The following is a 15,315-nucleotide window of genomic DNA, read 5'->3' as shown; positions in this document are numbered from 1 at the left end:
TATCTTTCCTCTTAAATCCTCCCACTCCCCACACACACATATACACACACCTTCACTCACTGTCAAAGTCAACACCATCCTTCCAAACTCTCAGGTTCACAACCTAGGACTTATCCTGGACTTCCCATTATATCTAACGACCACAACCCCTATCTGAGCAACTCCCAAGGCCTGCTGATTTCAGCTTTGCAAAATCTCCTGAATATCCACCCCTTTTTCTCCTCTGACACTCCCATTACTCTAGTGTAAGATCTCATCACCTCATACCTTGATTACTGTAGTAACCTGCTGGTGGGTGTGCCTGCCTTAAGTCTCACCCCACTTCAATCCATTTTCCATTCAGCTACTAGAGTGATTTTCCTAAACACAAGTCTGATCATGTCATACACACACACACACACACACACACACACACACACACACACACACATACACTCAGTAAACCACAGTGGGTTCCTATTGCCTAAGAAACAAACACAAAATGCACTGTTTGGCATTCAGAGCTTTTAAGAGTTAAACCCCCTCCTACTTTTCCAGTCTTCTCATACCATATTCCAAGTCACATAATGTTCAGTCTGATGACACTGGCCTCCTGACTGTTCCATGAACAAGACATTCCATCTCTTGAGTCTGGGCATTCCTTCTAACTGTCCCCCATGCCTGGGACACACTCTAGCTACTGCCTTGCCTGGCTTCCTTTAAGTCCAACTAAAATTCTATCTCCTATAGGAAGCCTCCATCAACCCCTCCTAATTCCAGTGTCTTCTCTTTGTTAATTAATTTCTATTTATTCTGTATGTAACTTGCTTTGTATATTTTTGTTTGCATGCTCTCTCTACCATTAGATTGTAAGGTCTTTGAAGGCAGGGACTCTATTTTACCTCTTTTTGTAACCCCAGTGCCTATCACTGTGCACTGTGCTTAATAAATGTTTATTGAATTGAATTAAAGATTATCTATGCTTGTAACAATTTTTAAAAAACAGCAAAGCCGCCCCTTGAGGCAGCAGCTAAAAGGAAGGTAAAAAGTACAAGAAGTTGTATTGAGACTATACATGGAAACCAGGACAGGTTGGCCAAAGAGGCTTGATCAACATTAGATTAGCTGTTAGCCTAACTGGTTGTCATCTGCCCTTGGTGCTGCTTAAACTCTTTTTATTTTATGACAATGTAACAGGCTTAAATCAGGGAACCCCACCACCATCTGCTGGTTTGAAGCACTTCCCCTAGAGGTGAACTTGTGCAATGCTCCTTGCTGTTTGCTAAAGGACACAAGGGCAGGATTTCCTTGTTGTTCTCCATAGTTCCTGGAGGTTCCTGCAGGGCTGTATTTTGGTACTCTTCTGTCGTTTAGGCAACTCTCCTCTGACTCATCCCAGTAGCAGCTAACCTCAAAATGTCACAGGCTACCTAGAGTATAACCCCATCCAGCAAAGGCATCCATCCTTGTCTTCCAAATCTGGGTTAAGTCCTGGGGCATTCTGGCTTCCAAAAGAGAAAATCAAGTTTCTCTCATGCTCCCTGGTTCACGATGCACCCCATCAAAGTGCAGAACTGCTGGGGAAAATCTCAAACAAAGCTTAAGTATGACTCATATCTGTCTTTCCCAAAAGGGAGTTAGTAGAATGCTTTCTGGAAAAGTTACTCAGTCCTTTGAGTAAATATTGGATATAAGGCTGTTACCAATTTCTTCCACCACAAAAGAAATGCTTAAAACATAAGAGACTCATAAACAAAATTGTCCATACTTAATATAAAAACTCTCACCTACTGTTCCTTTTTTTATTCTTCACAGAGGTAGAAAAAACTCCAGAGAGAATTTGAAGACTCCTGAAAAAATATCATGTTTATCTCAGTCTTTCTTGTAGGAGTCACTACTCAAGGAAGGTCCATATTTTGTGGCTATCCCAGCAAGGATAACTACTGACACCAATGTTGAGAAAATCAGAGCTGTGCAAACACCTTCTGCTGTTCCACCTGCAATCAGAATTCTCAGTGACCCTGAACCTCTGGAGCTCAGGCAGTAGTCTCCAGGTCTAGAATCCTTTCCCTAATGATGAGTGCGGGGTCACTCATGCTCAGTAAAAAAAACACAAAACATTTTGTGATCCAATCTCAGGCTTGCCTACTTCTCAAGTCAGGTAATGCTGAACATGAATAATACTGTTGGAGATGGGAAGAGGGAAAACACTTTCTGCCTATACCCCCTACCCATGCAGAGAAATGCAAAGTAGAGTTTACAGGGTTTCCATGTGACTTGAAAGAGGAGGTGCCAGGAAGAGAGAGAACTGGAGCAAAAGTGATTTTTGTTTTTAAGCCTTCGAAGTGGGCAACTCTTCCTGTTCAGTTACCAGTTATCTTCAAGAAAACATCCATTGACAGAGACCTTGAGCATCCACCTGGAAACTCTGATTGAGCATACCTTCCAACAAAGGTCCAGAACTGTGTCTACTTCATCAACAAAGTGGCCCAAGCACAAAATGGCTCACCCTTATAACTTTCCTACTCAAAACTGTTCAGTGTACCCAGCATGGCTCTCTCAACTTAGCTTTTAAAACTCCCGGTAACCTGACCCCCCACCTTCCTTTCCAGTCATATTACCTTTCCCTTCCCCTACTCCTGTCCCAGTCCATCTGTCCTGATAGGTTCCCTGTACGCAACAGACCACCTCTGGTCTTTGTGCATTTGCACAAGTGGTACCCTTTGGCTACAGTGCAATTCTTTCTCACCTAGGCATCCCAGAATCCTTAGCTTCCCTCCAGGAAAAGCTCCTATGTCACCTCCTATGGAAGACCTCTCCTACCTATATGTCTGCCTGTGGTTTATAAATCCCAGTTATGAGCAATTCGGCCATCTCATGAAGTTCTTTGCATTTCTTTGTATATACTTAAGCTACCCTTACTTATGCACATTTGTACCTCCCAGGAGAAAGTAAAGCTCAGTGAGTTTAGACACTTCCTGGATTTTACCAACGTGTCCCTAACACCTAGCCCAGTTTTGGGTCTAGTTAGAACTCAATAAATATTTGCACATGAAAAAGCAGATAACCACATCCACAAAGACCATCTCAATGGGTAAAAACTTGTGTGGTATATTAGGGTTCAGAGTGTGTTATCATGAATCCTTAAGAAGCAGGAAAACCACACTACTGGGGCAGAATGGTTTGGAATAAGCAAAGAACTGTGACTCCAGTGTGAGCAAGGAGGGGAGAGTCAAGAAGAGAAGCTTATCCTTAGAGAGAACCAACTTTGTATTGGGAATCACCTGAAGATGTCTCAGTATAAAATGTTCCAGCACACTCCTCTCCCAAGCACCCAGACAGGCCAGATGCCCAAGTAAATCTGGTACACTTCCATTTGACCCTTCAGGTTAGAAACAGTCAGAGGGACAGAAAAACGAACCAGTCTTTTCTCCATCCCTTTTCTTTGCATGGTCTATAGCATTCAGATTTCATATTCATTTGTATTTTAATTTTTGTCCATCTACTATGTTTTGCTCAGAAGAGAATAAGAAAGAGCAGAGCGGTGTAGACCCAGTCAGTTACATTCTTCCTCCAAGTCCCTTTCATTGGCTGCCATTTTCCTTTTTCCCTTACAGTGAGAAACATTCAGTTGGGCTCTCACCTGGGAAGCCCAGTGTGCATCTCTACTGTTCCTTGACAACATCATGATGTGTACCCCAGGAAAGTAATTTGTCCTTCTGGTTCGATGGAAACTGTCAGTTTTAGGAGATGAAATATATAGGGGTAGGAAAAGGGAAAGACCGAAAGACACAAAGAGAGGTGAGTGAGGGTGCGGTGTTGTGGAATGGAAAGTATTTCTATTGTATTTCCTTGAATTGTTGTTTATCCTTCCTTCTCGAAGAGGACCAAAGACCTCAGGAGGGTTATGTCTTGACTTGCAAGTGACTTAGATTTAAGTGAGACAGGGCTATACAAGTTATCAGCCTCGCTCTCTTCTCCAAGATCATCTGAGTCCAGTGGCAAGATATAGGTCAGGACGGTTGAAGATGGTCCCAGATGCAGTGGGATTTTATTTTTTCTCCTTGGAAATGGAGAGGACATGAATTGTGTCGTAATTCTATGGAAGAAGAAGCTGTGTTGTAATAGCTTCGTGGGTAGCGGTTTCACGGTGTGCTCTCCATACTGAACTTTATTCTAGGGAATCGAGTTTAGATTAGAGCGAGAGAAGAAGGTGCAGTTGCCACCCGCAGTTCCTACCCCCTCCCCCGAAAAGCAGCAATTTCCTTTGGAAGGCGGATTTAAATGGTATTGAAAGAGTGTGGTGGAACACCATCCGGTACCTTGTTTCGTGGCGAGCCGTGATCGTATAGTGGTTAGTACTCTGCGTTGTGGCCGCAGCAACCTCGGTTCGAATCCGAGTCACGGCAGGACAAGTTTGACTTTTATTCATGACAATCCTTGCCACCGGCCAACAGTTCTCTCGTCCCACTTCCTCCTCGGAAAGTGTATCTATTACAGTTCGCAGCCTGTAGACTTCTGGCGGAAATTTGTTAGTACCATTATTCCGTAAATGAATGCCTGGAGCATAGACTAGCACCCAGGACAAGAGCCAAATTTTAGGGTCAGACCGGCGCAATCGTGAAAGTGAAGCCGTTTGGAACACAGGCTTAATAAGAATCAGTTCCATCCTCCCAAAGATTCCCCACCTCCCTCTTTCTACTTCTGGATGGAGTTGTGCAGATGGAAATTTGGCAGAATGCCCTAAGTCGAGGTGAGTCTAGAACCTCTCACCTAGGGAAGATCTCCCACAGCCCCCAAAAGGCAGACAACAGAATCCATCCTCCGTTTTCCCAGAAACAAGCACCAGGGTTAAAGCAGCAGGTTCAGATTTTTATTTCTAATATCGAGTTATACCTAAAGTGATAACTCTTCCAGATGCCAAGGAAAAAGGAGGGACCTGAGGAGAATGATACCATGTTGAGCAAATAGTCTAAGCATTCTTAAACTGAGCACCTTCAGTGAGCAATAAGGTTACTAGCTACAGTTGCTGGGAAAGCCAGAGCAGGAAAGCGACTAAAGAGCCTTTGGTGAAGCTATTTGCCACTTGAGGACCAGGCCAAGTTATGCAGTTTGATCCCTTGCTGATCCTGATCACAACTTACTTTTTACTGTAGGTTGCAGAAAAAAGGAAACAAACCAGGTGTGGCAAGATGTTTCTATTTCAGCACTGGCCATGCCCCACCAGATTGGCACAGGACGGGCACTGATGTCACATCAATACAAAGAAAGCTACAGTAAAACAAGAGTACTCAGATAAGTAGGTATTCAAAGCCAGAGATCACTAATCCCATCGATCCCTAACTGAAATACTTCACCTAGACTTGTGGAGCTTAGTTTTCACAATTTTTTTTAATTGTAAGGTTTGTCAGGGTTACTTTTTTTTAATCACCAGATCCTTCCAAACAAAGGTCTATCATTTTATTCATTTTATTTTATTTATTTATATCCTTTATTTTATATCACATTTCCTGATACATTAAATTTTATAATTCTATAAAATTTTGCAATTCTATTGTTACTGAGGCATTTCTGACTTTTCATGATCCCATTTGGGGTTTTCATGGCAAAAATACTGGAGAGGTTTGCCATTTCCTTCTCCAGCTCATTTGACAGATGAGGAAACTGAGGTAAACAGGGTGAAGTGACTTACCCAGGGTCACACAGCTAGTAAGTGTCTGAGGCCAGATTTGTTTCCAGGTCCTGTGCTTTATTCCAATCCCCAGATACCCCTAATTCTGTTAGAGATCATGGCAAAAACTAAATTTATCCTTTCAAACAATGTGATCCATTTGGCAGTATAATTTATCCTACTTGTAGAATACCCTTAATAGGACAACATTAATTAATCAGTCAATGGAATTGATAGTAAATCCTTAGAAATTAAGAGAAAAAGAGTTGGGTCAAATCTCTCCCCCCACTTCCCTGGACAAATTGAATGTTCAGACACTATAAGCTGCTCAGCAATGCAATGTGCTAGATAGTTCATCTGCTCAATAGACACCAATATTCTAGTCCCTTGGTCCTAATTCAACCATGGTGCTAAGCAATGGTGATTGCCACTTTATTTCTTTGACCTGAGTTTCCTCATCTTTCAGAGGTAACACTTAAAGCCCATGAACTCAATGGTCTCACCAATTCAAAAATTCCTTCATATTTTAATAATGTGCAAAAACAAAATCCACCCACTCTTATTGATAATTAACAAATTTGAACATATGACTCTACAAAAATTTTCATTTTCAGTGCTGACCTGTCATGTGGGATGTATCAAATGCTACTTGATCTTACTTGTTATCTTTTTCTGTTGGTGTCCTGGCTTACCAACCAAATAGTAAACTCTTTGAACTCAGGGACTATATTTTATACATCTTAGTATGCACAGCCCCCTAGCATATTGTGTCTATTGGTGCTCAATAAATTGTTGATGATAAGGATGAATGTGATTCAGTTTCAGGGCTTCTCCTCATCTTTCTTGAATAGAATTGCCTGACCATTTCTTAATAGACTTAAAGGATTACCATGGGGAAATTTAAAAAAAAAAAATTATCTTAGGTAAAGAATGTGGGTTTGAACTGAAACTTCTTCAGGCAAAAAGCATAATTAATTTGTCTTGAAGTCAGGACTAGTCATTGAAAGGTGATGATGAGGCATTTTTCCTTCTATCTAGTTGTTGATGGTTAGTCATTTCGGACTCTTTATTGTTCCATTTGAGACTTTTGTGCCAGAGATATTGGAGTAATTTGCTATTTCCTTCACCAACTCATTTTACAGATGAGGAAACTCAGACACACAGGGTTAAGTGACTCGGTCAGGTTCACAGAGCTAGTGTCTGAACTCAGGTCTTCCTGATTCCAAGCCTGGTGCTCTATCCACTTTGCTACCTAACTGCTCCACTTTCTAGTAGGTCCATTTTACACCAAGTAAACCTGTTTGATTCGTATCTTCTCTCTGTTTTTATCAGTTGGAGATATGCACTTCCTTCTCCATATCCCCTTTTCACTACAGACAACTATTCCCTGGCCACTGCTTGGCTTTGCCCCATTCCCTTTCCATTCCAAGTGTCCCTAATATCTTGACCTTCCACTACCTGGACCATTCTTACCTTCTGTTCAGCACATTAGAAATGTAAAGCCCCCTTTCCTCCAGTCTCTCAGAACCCAGCTCTTCCTTTTGGGTTAAGGAATACACGAAGGAAATAGATATTTATTAATTGATTTTATTTGTTTAGGTGTAGTAGGTCACTTTTTTATCATTAAAATTAATTTATACCTTTTGCTTTTACATAATCTTCTTTTCTAAATATATTCTTTCCCTTCCTCAATCCAGAGAGGCTTTACAAAATAAAATAAAAAGTAAAGAGAGGCCAGAAAGTTCAGCAAAACAAATTAATTTCACTTCCATTCAGCCCCCTTCCTTTCAAAATAAGAGGTACATCCTCATACCCACTCTTTGCTTCCAATATCAGTCATTATAATTGCACAATGTATAGTTTTGATGTTGTTATTTGTAACGGGACGAGTTAGAGCCGACCCCTAGCCATTTCAGGACGCCACACTGAGGGCCTGCCTAGATAACCTAGGGGCTTGTCAGTAGGGGTGGAACTAGATGGATTCAGGAGGAAGGGTCTCGTCCTTGTTTGCAACATGGCAGTTCTTTGTCCTGGCTCCGGATGTCCAGTGGAGAAGACACCCATATAAGGAAAGGTGATAGGTGATAGGTTCAATGTGAAAGGTGATAGGTGATAGGTTCAATGTAATTAGAAATGTTTTACATAGTCAAAACTATATATGCCTGTGTTTTAGATGAATAAAACGGAGTCTTCACCACCTTTGTCTCCCGCCCCATTTCATTGCTCACGAGATCAAGGCCTCTTGCCGGACAAGAGCCTTGGGTCGGGATCAGGGGTTCCCGTAAATGGTCTAGGGGACCCCAACAGTTATTCCTTCCATTTAGGTCATTGTGTATATTATTTTTATCTTTTTCTGCTCACTTCACTTTTCATCAGTTCATTGGTGTTCAGTCTGACTTCTTTGTTTCTAGTGCAAATTAACATTGAATTCAACACTGTACTTTAACTACCAGTTTTGTGGGTTTGGGTGGGAATGTCACAATGATAGATGAATAGAAGCTTGTTTACTTCTTCCTGGCTATTTCTTTACTAACATCTTTTTTTTCCAGCTCCTTTATGTGTTTTCTTCCCCCTTCAGATTGTAACTTCCTTGCTTGACTCTTGCTTGACTGTATTTTTATCTCCAAGTGTTTAGCACACTTCCTGACACATAGTAAGTAAGCACTGAAAAAATGTTCCACTTGTCCCAGTTCAAACAGACACAACTTGGGTCCCAGAGCAAAGTTATATCTCCCTCTCACAGTTCTACAGTTCTCCCTGAGAAGTTGAGTCATTATCTTATGTCTTTGGCCCACCCCACTTGTGTGTTTCCCAACTCCTCTGCCTACCACCCAAGATAATCAGCTCCAAATTAATTTAGTCAGCCGGACTAAATTGTTTTTCTAAAGGAGTGTTTACTAAGATTAGAACAGTAGATATAAAATGTAATCACCAAAAGTCTCTATAAGTCTTACAAATGTGCAAAGTGTCCAGAAGAAAGCAGTATTAAAGCCTAGAAACCATGTGTGGCAAAGGGATGACCCAACTCCAGATTGCTAGAAGTCTTTTTCTCCTATGTAAGAGGTGCTCAAGAAGTTCCCTTGCAGTTTCTTTGCTGAGCTCCTTATGTAGTTGTGAATCTGTGTATAGTGTGTCCTTGCCTCCCAATGCAGATCCTCCTGTTAGTCAAATCAGAGATGCAACTAGGGTATCAATGGAAAGATGGGAAGTCCAACAACCTTGAAGATCCTCCTCCAACATAAGGAGTGAGGGGAAAGAAATCTAAGTCAAAGCCTCTCTTCCTTCTCCTGCTACCAACCCTAGGAAGATCCTCCTTGGGAGTTTGGTGGAAATACTCTCTCCCTTTCTTCCTCAGTATGCTACTAACAAACTCCCCAATTCCAGCTAACTCTGTGCTCTTATGTGGGAATATGGAAAGCATTACCAAAATCCCTCATTCAAATGCAAACCTTCCTAGAGTCATTACACAGAATCCAAAGATTTTTCACAGTCTGAAGCCTATGACTGAGATTGATTATCATATCACTTGCAAGTAGGGTGATTGTTGATTTATTCAATTATCCCACTCTTCCACTCTCCCACCAGAGCTGATATTTGCTGTCTCCAGCAAATCTACTGAAATGTGTTTGGCAAAATCCATAGTTCCAAATCTTAGATAGCTCTTTAGTGACTAGGACAGAATCTTAGGAAAGGTCCATAGGGCCCAGTTGGTAATTAAACTCTGTAATTCACATTCTTTCCTGGTGATAATTTAACAAACCAATACCATTTTGCAAAGTTCTAGTAAGTTAATGTCTGCCTATTTTGCTGTTTATGAAATACCTTCCCCAACCCAAAACAGTAGACTACAGGAATGAAAGACCTGTCACCAGTCTGTAACCCACCACTCACCCATAACAGGTCTTTTGGACTAAAATTCCAAATAACTTTTCAAACTAACCAGTTTTTTAAGCACGAGGGAAAACACCTGCTCCAGGTGAGGATCGAACTCACAACCTCGGCATTACTCGCCTTTGTACTGTCGTATAAGTACCGCGCGCTAACCGATTGCGCCACTGGAGCTTCTCCAGCAAGGGAAGCCAAGCGAAGGTACATAAATCGGAATCAGAATTCTTTTCTACAGTTTTAAAGCCAGGTTTCATCAAATGGGTTTTAAAGACATTTTCCACTGAGTGAACTTGAATCAGTAGGGTTACCAGGTGTAGGTCCAAGTAAAAAGAGTAGGAGTTAAGATTAGGGACATCCATCGGAAAGTAAAGGGAAATGTCTAGAGAACCCCATCCTATTATACAAAAATCCTTTGGCCACCAGGCAAAGAGTCCTTTGTCTGGAGCCTCAGTACATTAGAGACAGGTGGCCGAATCCTCTGTGTGAAACATCTCTCAGGAAAGGAGAGTGACCACTGTTCTCAGATCACCAGCACACTCTCCTGCAGTGTATGGGCGTTGTCATAGCAATCTGAAACGCAGGACTGACACACACTCTGGTCTATAAGTACAGTTACAGCCTGGGAGAGGAACGACCAAAGACACATTCACGTTGTACGTGAAATTCATATGAAAATGGCAGAAAAGAGACACAAGCTCACTGACCCCGGCCCAAATACACAAATATGAGTCTATTATGGCACACAACTGAGTAATAGTTTCAGAGCTGAGTTTGACGCTCAGGCTCAACCCACACCGCGAGGAGACACGCCCGCTCAAGGTCTCCTTGACCCACCGGCAAGAAAATACAGCCCAGGGCGAGTTAGAGATAAGGACTATTTGAAAGTTCGCAAGTCCAGTCTTTTGAATCACTCAGTCTGTGTGGACCTGGGCAGATCACTCTAATTTTTCCTTGACCACACTATCCGCCCAGCAGATGCAGATTTCCATTGGATCGCTCAGACCACCCGCGGTGTCAGGAAGGTCCCAAGAGTTATACAAATTCAATCTCTCTCTGTCTCTGTCTCTGTCTCTTTCTCTCTGTCTGTCCCTCTCTGTGTGTGTCTCTCTGCCTCTTTCTCTTTCTCTCTCCTACCCCCTCCACTCTTCACACTTTTCTACTTATTGCCTCTTTGTCTTGCTCTTTCTTCAAACCCAGATGCACAATTCAGTGGATAATCACTATTTCAGAGAAACCTTGAAACAGAAAGCAAAACGAACTCTTAAAAAACAGGAATTGGAAAACAACATTATTTTTCTCCCGAGAGAAAAGGAGAGTGGAAAACTCTTGGGGGGGTGGGGGGCGAAAAAAAAGAATGAAAAACCAAAAATTCCCCAGTTCTGTTTTAGGCAGGATGAACAGCTCCAGACGCTTTACAATGATTGTCTGTGACTTCTGCATAGTTCCATTTCACTCTCTCCTTTTTTCTTTTTTAATCATCTCAGCTTTTACTTGCATACCAGTTCTAACAGTGTTATCAATGAAAACATGAAGTTGAGGGGGCACTGCTTGGTGACAGTCCAGTTCAGAGGGTCTGTCTCTCAGTAGGACTCTATTCCATTTAGTTTCATGTGACTCCCACACACACAACTGACTGTTCCTGTCTGGATCTCATCCATGATCCACATTTGCTCTCTGGGGTCTGACTTCTTTCAGATTGGACTGAAGCTATCAGTCAGAGTTGCAAGGCAGTCTAGAAACCCCAACAGATAAACTAATGAATTCCTGTATTCCAGTGGGCATAGATAGATCTTCATGAACATCCTGTTACATCCAAAATGCCTGTAAACTGAGTTATGAAGAGATCCTTAAAACCTGTAATAGTAACCTGGTATATTCTTTGGGGGATAATGTTAGAAGAAGTGCTGAAAAGGCTTTTGACTTTCATATCTGAAGTGTCTGTCTGTGACATTCACAAGTCTATATCTCTTGGCAAGCCAGGGCATGGCTTAGGTTTTCTTAGGTCTCAGCTTCTTCCAAGGGGTGATCATCCCATTGATGAGTCATCTCCTACTTTATTTCCCACCAGCTGCTCTGCTTGGTTTTCACTCTATTAATATCATCCCTTGCCATAGGTACCCTCTTGCACTCTCCCAGTCCCTGCTTTTCAGTTTCTTTTTGGGTATGGTCTCCCCCATTAGAACAGAAGCTCCTTGAGGGCAGGAACTTTCTTTTTTCTTATTTATATCCCCATTACCTAGCACAGGACATGGTACATATAAGAGTTTACCCCTGTGGATCACTTGACATTTACATTGTTTTAACTCATTTTTCTTGACAACTAGGTCCTATATAAGTCACATGTGGCCTGTGAAGCAGCTAATTGAAAGAGGAAGTCTGGCATCTTTCCCCACTCAGCAGTCTCTTCTCTCTACTACCACTACTCCTGTCTTGTGCAGGAAAATATTTTCTTCAAATTTATAGCAGGTGAGGGTCAGTCCTAGACAGGAGTTGTCAGAGAGCCATTATCCTCTATTAAGACAAAAAAGGTGGTGAAAGCAGGCAACACAAAGTTTACCAAGCCATAGAGATGCTTGCACACAGTGGTCTCTCCCTTCATACACACAATAATGTGGAAGAGAGAGAGCAACAGAATCGATCAATTAATAAATATTTATCAAGCACCTACTATGTGCCAATTACTGTGCTAAACATGGGAAATATGAAAAGAGACAGAAGGGATCAGAGATGTTGAGGGTAGGGAAGCAGCAGGTAATGCTAGGGAGATGTGCAAAGCCTCCAAGTTCATCCTTTGGTTGTTTGGAACAGGTTGGAAGGAGAAAGTGCTTAGACCATTCTACATACAACTCACATTCCTTCCCCTTGTTGCTTCCCCAAGGTGAGGCAATGTGCCGTTAAGTTACCGACTTTTCATATGATTAGAATTCTAAGAAAAATAGTTACTATTTTTTTTACTGTGACAAGTTGTAGTATGCAAGAATGATATGAATGTCACTAAGAACTGTTTTATAATAATGGGACAAATGTCTATTAAATCACAGGGAGAAAATGAGAATTTGATTATTCATCATGAGCCAAAGTTGGACCATCCTGAGAGAGGACTCAGAGTTTGCACCCAGAAAGAGGACAGAGAGAGAAGTGAAAAGGACAGATTTCAAAATTACATCTGTTAAGTTGGAAGCTGGAAGTGATTGATGTTGCTATTGAGAAATAAGTTCAAGTAAGGGAAAGAACTTGAAAGCAGAGAGATCACTAAGCATATTGACCAGATTGGCTGAGGCCATTATGTCCAGGGAAGTGTTAAGTAAGCACAGAATGGATCATCTCAACTTAGCAGTGGAACAATCTGTCTAATATAGAAGTTATGTTCATCAAGGAATTTTATGGACTGATCCTGAGACAGAAAGATAACACTGAGGTCTATTCACCTAGACTTATTAGTTATCTCCTAGCACATAGGTTTTCCTAATTCATGAGCTTCCTTGACACATTTCTACGTGTACCCCCCTCCTCCCACACACAGACAGATGCTGAGTACTTTGGTGGGATAGTTTATCCAGGTTTATGTGTGGATTATGATATATTTATTATTCTGGTACTTAATACATAAGTACTTGTGATATTATTATTATATTCGGTAATTATATTTAAGATCCCAAAGTGTCTTTACTGTGAGTGGCTGATTTTGTGTAAATGAAAAGACAAGAGTGAGGGTTTCTAAGCTGAAGTGGTAGGGGGCATGCACTCCCCAACAATAAAGTTACCCCTAGAACCCTGGGAGAGTTTGAGTGTAACCATGTGGTAATGATCTTTCTCAGAAATTAACCCTGACAGTATGAGAATAGAATGGAATAAGCAAATAGGCCTTATATGAGACATGTGAGGTGCTATAGTGTGGGGTCACTTGGAAATAGTCAAGGTACTTGAGGGCGGGGAAGAAACAGGCACTGTGGAGCAGTAGATGTCTGAGGTCTCAGTTCCCAGCTTGGTAGTGGGATGTCTCAGAATTCCTTACCATACTCCCCCCACCAAAGTACTTAACACTCCAGGTAGGTACAGAAATTAACGGCCCTCTGTTCCTATCCTTATTTCCTCAATTAGCCTTCTGAATCCTGCCTTGGTCATCTAAGTTGTCTCCTGGCATCTCCAACTCACCATGTGAAAATAGAATTCATTTTCTTTTCCCCAAAACCACTATCTTCTTTCAAACAGCCCTGTTACAGTTTGGGGGACTTATCTTCCCAGTCACTCATGCTCCCAACCTGGAGTTAGCCTTAACTCTTCACTCTAATTAACTACACTGCCAAATCTCACCAAGTCTATGCCTCTCCCCTTTCATAGAAGTCCTCTCTCTTCTCTCCACTCATAGGAGCTGACATCCTAGTTCAAATCTTCATCACCTCACCTGCACAACTGCAATCTCTGTTTTGTTAATTCACATAGCTCAGTTCTCTCCCTAATCCTTTCTGCACTCAGCTACCAAAGTGATCTTCCTAAAGTTCTGATCTAACTACGTAATTTTCCTATTCAATCAACTCCAGCAGATCCTTGTTATGTCCAGGATTAAATATAAATTCCTATCTTTGACATTTAAAACTCTTCGTATTTTGTGCCCTCCACTGGCTTTCTCACTGTTCCTCAAACTGGTCACTCTATGTATTCTATGGTCTCTTTGTACAGGCTGTCTCCCAAACCTTTATCTCTGTGGCTTGGTTTACGTGGCTTTCTTCAAGACTAGGCTCAAATCCTTCTTTCCAGTACGATGTTTTTCCTGGTCCCCCCAGGTCCTAATGCCTTCCACTCTGAGAAGATCTTCCATCTAGTCAGTCTCTCTCTCTCTCTCTCTCTCTCTCTCTCTCTCTCTCTCTCTCTCTCTCTCTCTCTCTCCTTGGAATGTAAATTTGAGGGCAGGATTTTTTTCTTCTTTTCTTCCTAGTGCTTAGCATGATAAATATATTTTGACTATCACCTGGAAATATGACAGGCATACTATTTGTGCTGTTATCCAAAGCACTCATAAAATTGCTTAAATGCATAGGGTCAAAAACACGTTCCTATGACCACCTACTACTGTAGACAGGCTTCTTTCACTGGGTTTAAATACCCGAGGCTTACTGCCCTATTTAAGATCCCTTGGGAACATAGACGTATAAGGTTCAGCCTTTCCATGTATAACCATGGTTAAAGAAGACGCTCAGTCTATGTAAACTTCGGGGTTTGATCACATACTCCCGTTAGAATAACTTCTGAAGTTTCTCGGTGAAAACCACTTTTTCAAGAGGAGTAAACTAATCTGCTAAAACATCTTGGCCCGTACGGGGATCGAACCCGCGACCTTGGCGTTATTAGCACCACGCTCTAACCAACTGAGCTAACCGGCCAATATACGTTTGGCTCCTTTTATAAGAATTACATTAAAAGGAAAAACATTTTGGCTGGACGTTTATGATGATTCAAATTCTTAATTCTTACAAAGCCCGGATAAACTCCAGAGAGTAACACTGGATTTCAGCTATCCCTCTCCACTGGCTCCTGAAAAGAACTTGGTTTCTAATTTACTGCAAGAGATGTGTCTGAGACCCGAAGTTTCTCGCTCTCTGTTTACTGACCTTTTGTAGTGGGTTTACAGCTGCTTTCCAGATTCTGGTCCCTGATCTGCCTTACCGGGAGTCAACTTGGTCTTGAAGCCAAATAGCCCCCATTCCACACCCACCTCATGAGCTTCCAACATCACAAAACACCAATCTCCAGCTCGCGCCCACTCACGCTCTTGCCTA

General features: G+C 41.8%; 3 non-coding genes across 3 annotated transcripts; 1 reads left to right on the top strand and 2 right to left on the bottom strand.

Annotated features, from left to right (window-relative positions):
- The first annotated feature begins 4,316 nt into the window (after positions 1–4,316).
- TRNAH-GUG (transfer RNA histidin (anticodon GUG)) lies at positions 4,317–4,388 on the top strand. Its single transcript has one exon. It is a non-coding gene; the product is annotated as a tRNA-His (tRNA).
- A 5,230-nt stretch (positions 4,389–9,618) lies between these two features.
- On the bottom strand, positions 9,619–9,712 carry TRNAI-UAU (transfer RNA isoleucine (anticodon UAU)). Its single transcript has 2 exons — positions 9,675–9,712; positions 9,619–9,654 (listed from the first exon to the last, which is right to left on the bottom strand). It is a non-coding gene; the product is annotated as a tRNA-Ile (tRNA).
- A 5,133-nt stretch (positions 9,713–14,845) lies between these two features.
- Positions 14,846–14,919, bottom strand: TRNAI-AAU (transfer RNA isoleucine (anticodon AAU)). The gene has a single exon. It is a non-coding gene; the product is annotated as a tRNA-Ile (tRNA).
- Positions 14,920–15,315: the final 396 nt, after the last annotated feature.

The sequence above is a fragment of the Notamacropus eugenii genome, chromosome 2 (assembly GCF_028372415.1).
Source record: "Notamacropus eugenii isolate mMacEug1 chromosome 2, mMacEug1.pri_v2, whole genome shotgun sequence".
In the NCBI taxonomy this organism is placed as follows: Eukaryota; Metazoa; Chordata; class Mammalia; order Diprotodontia; family Macropodidae; genus Notamacropus; species Notamacropus eugenii.
This window is presented reverse-complemented; position numbering and strand designations above follow the sequence as displayed.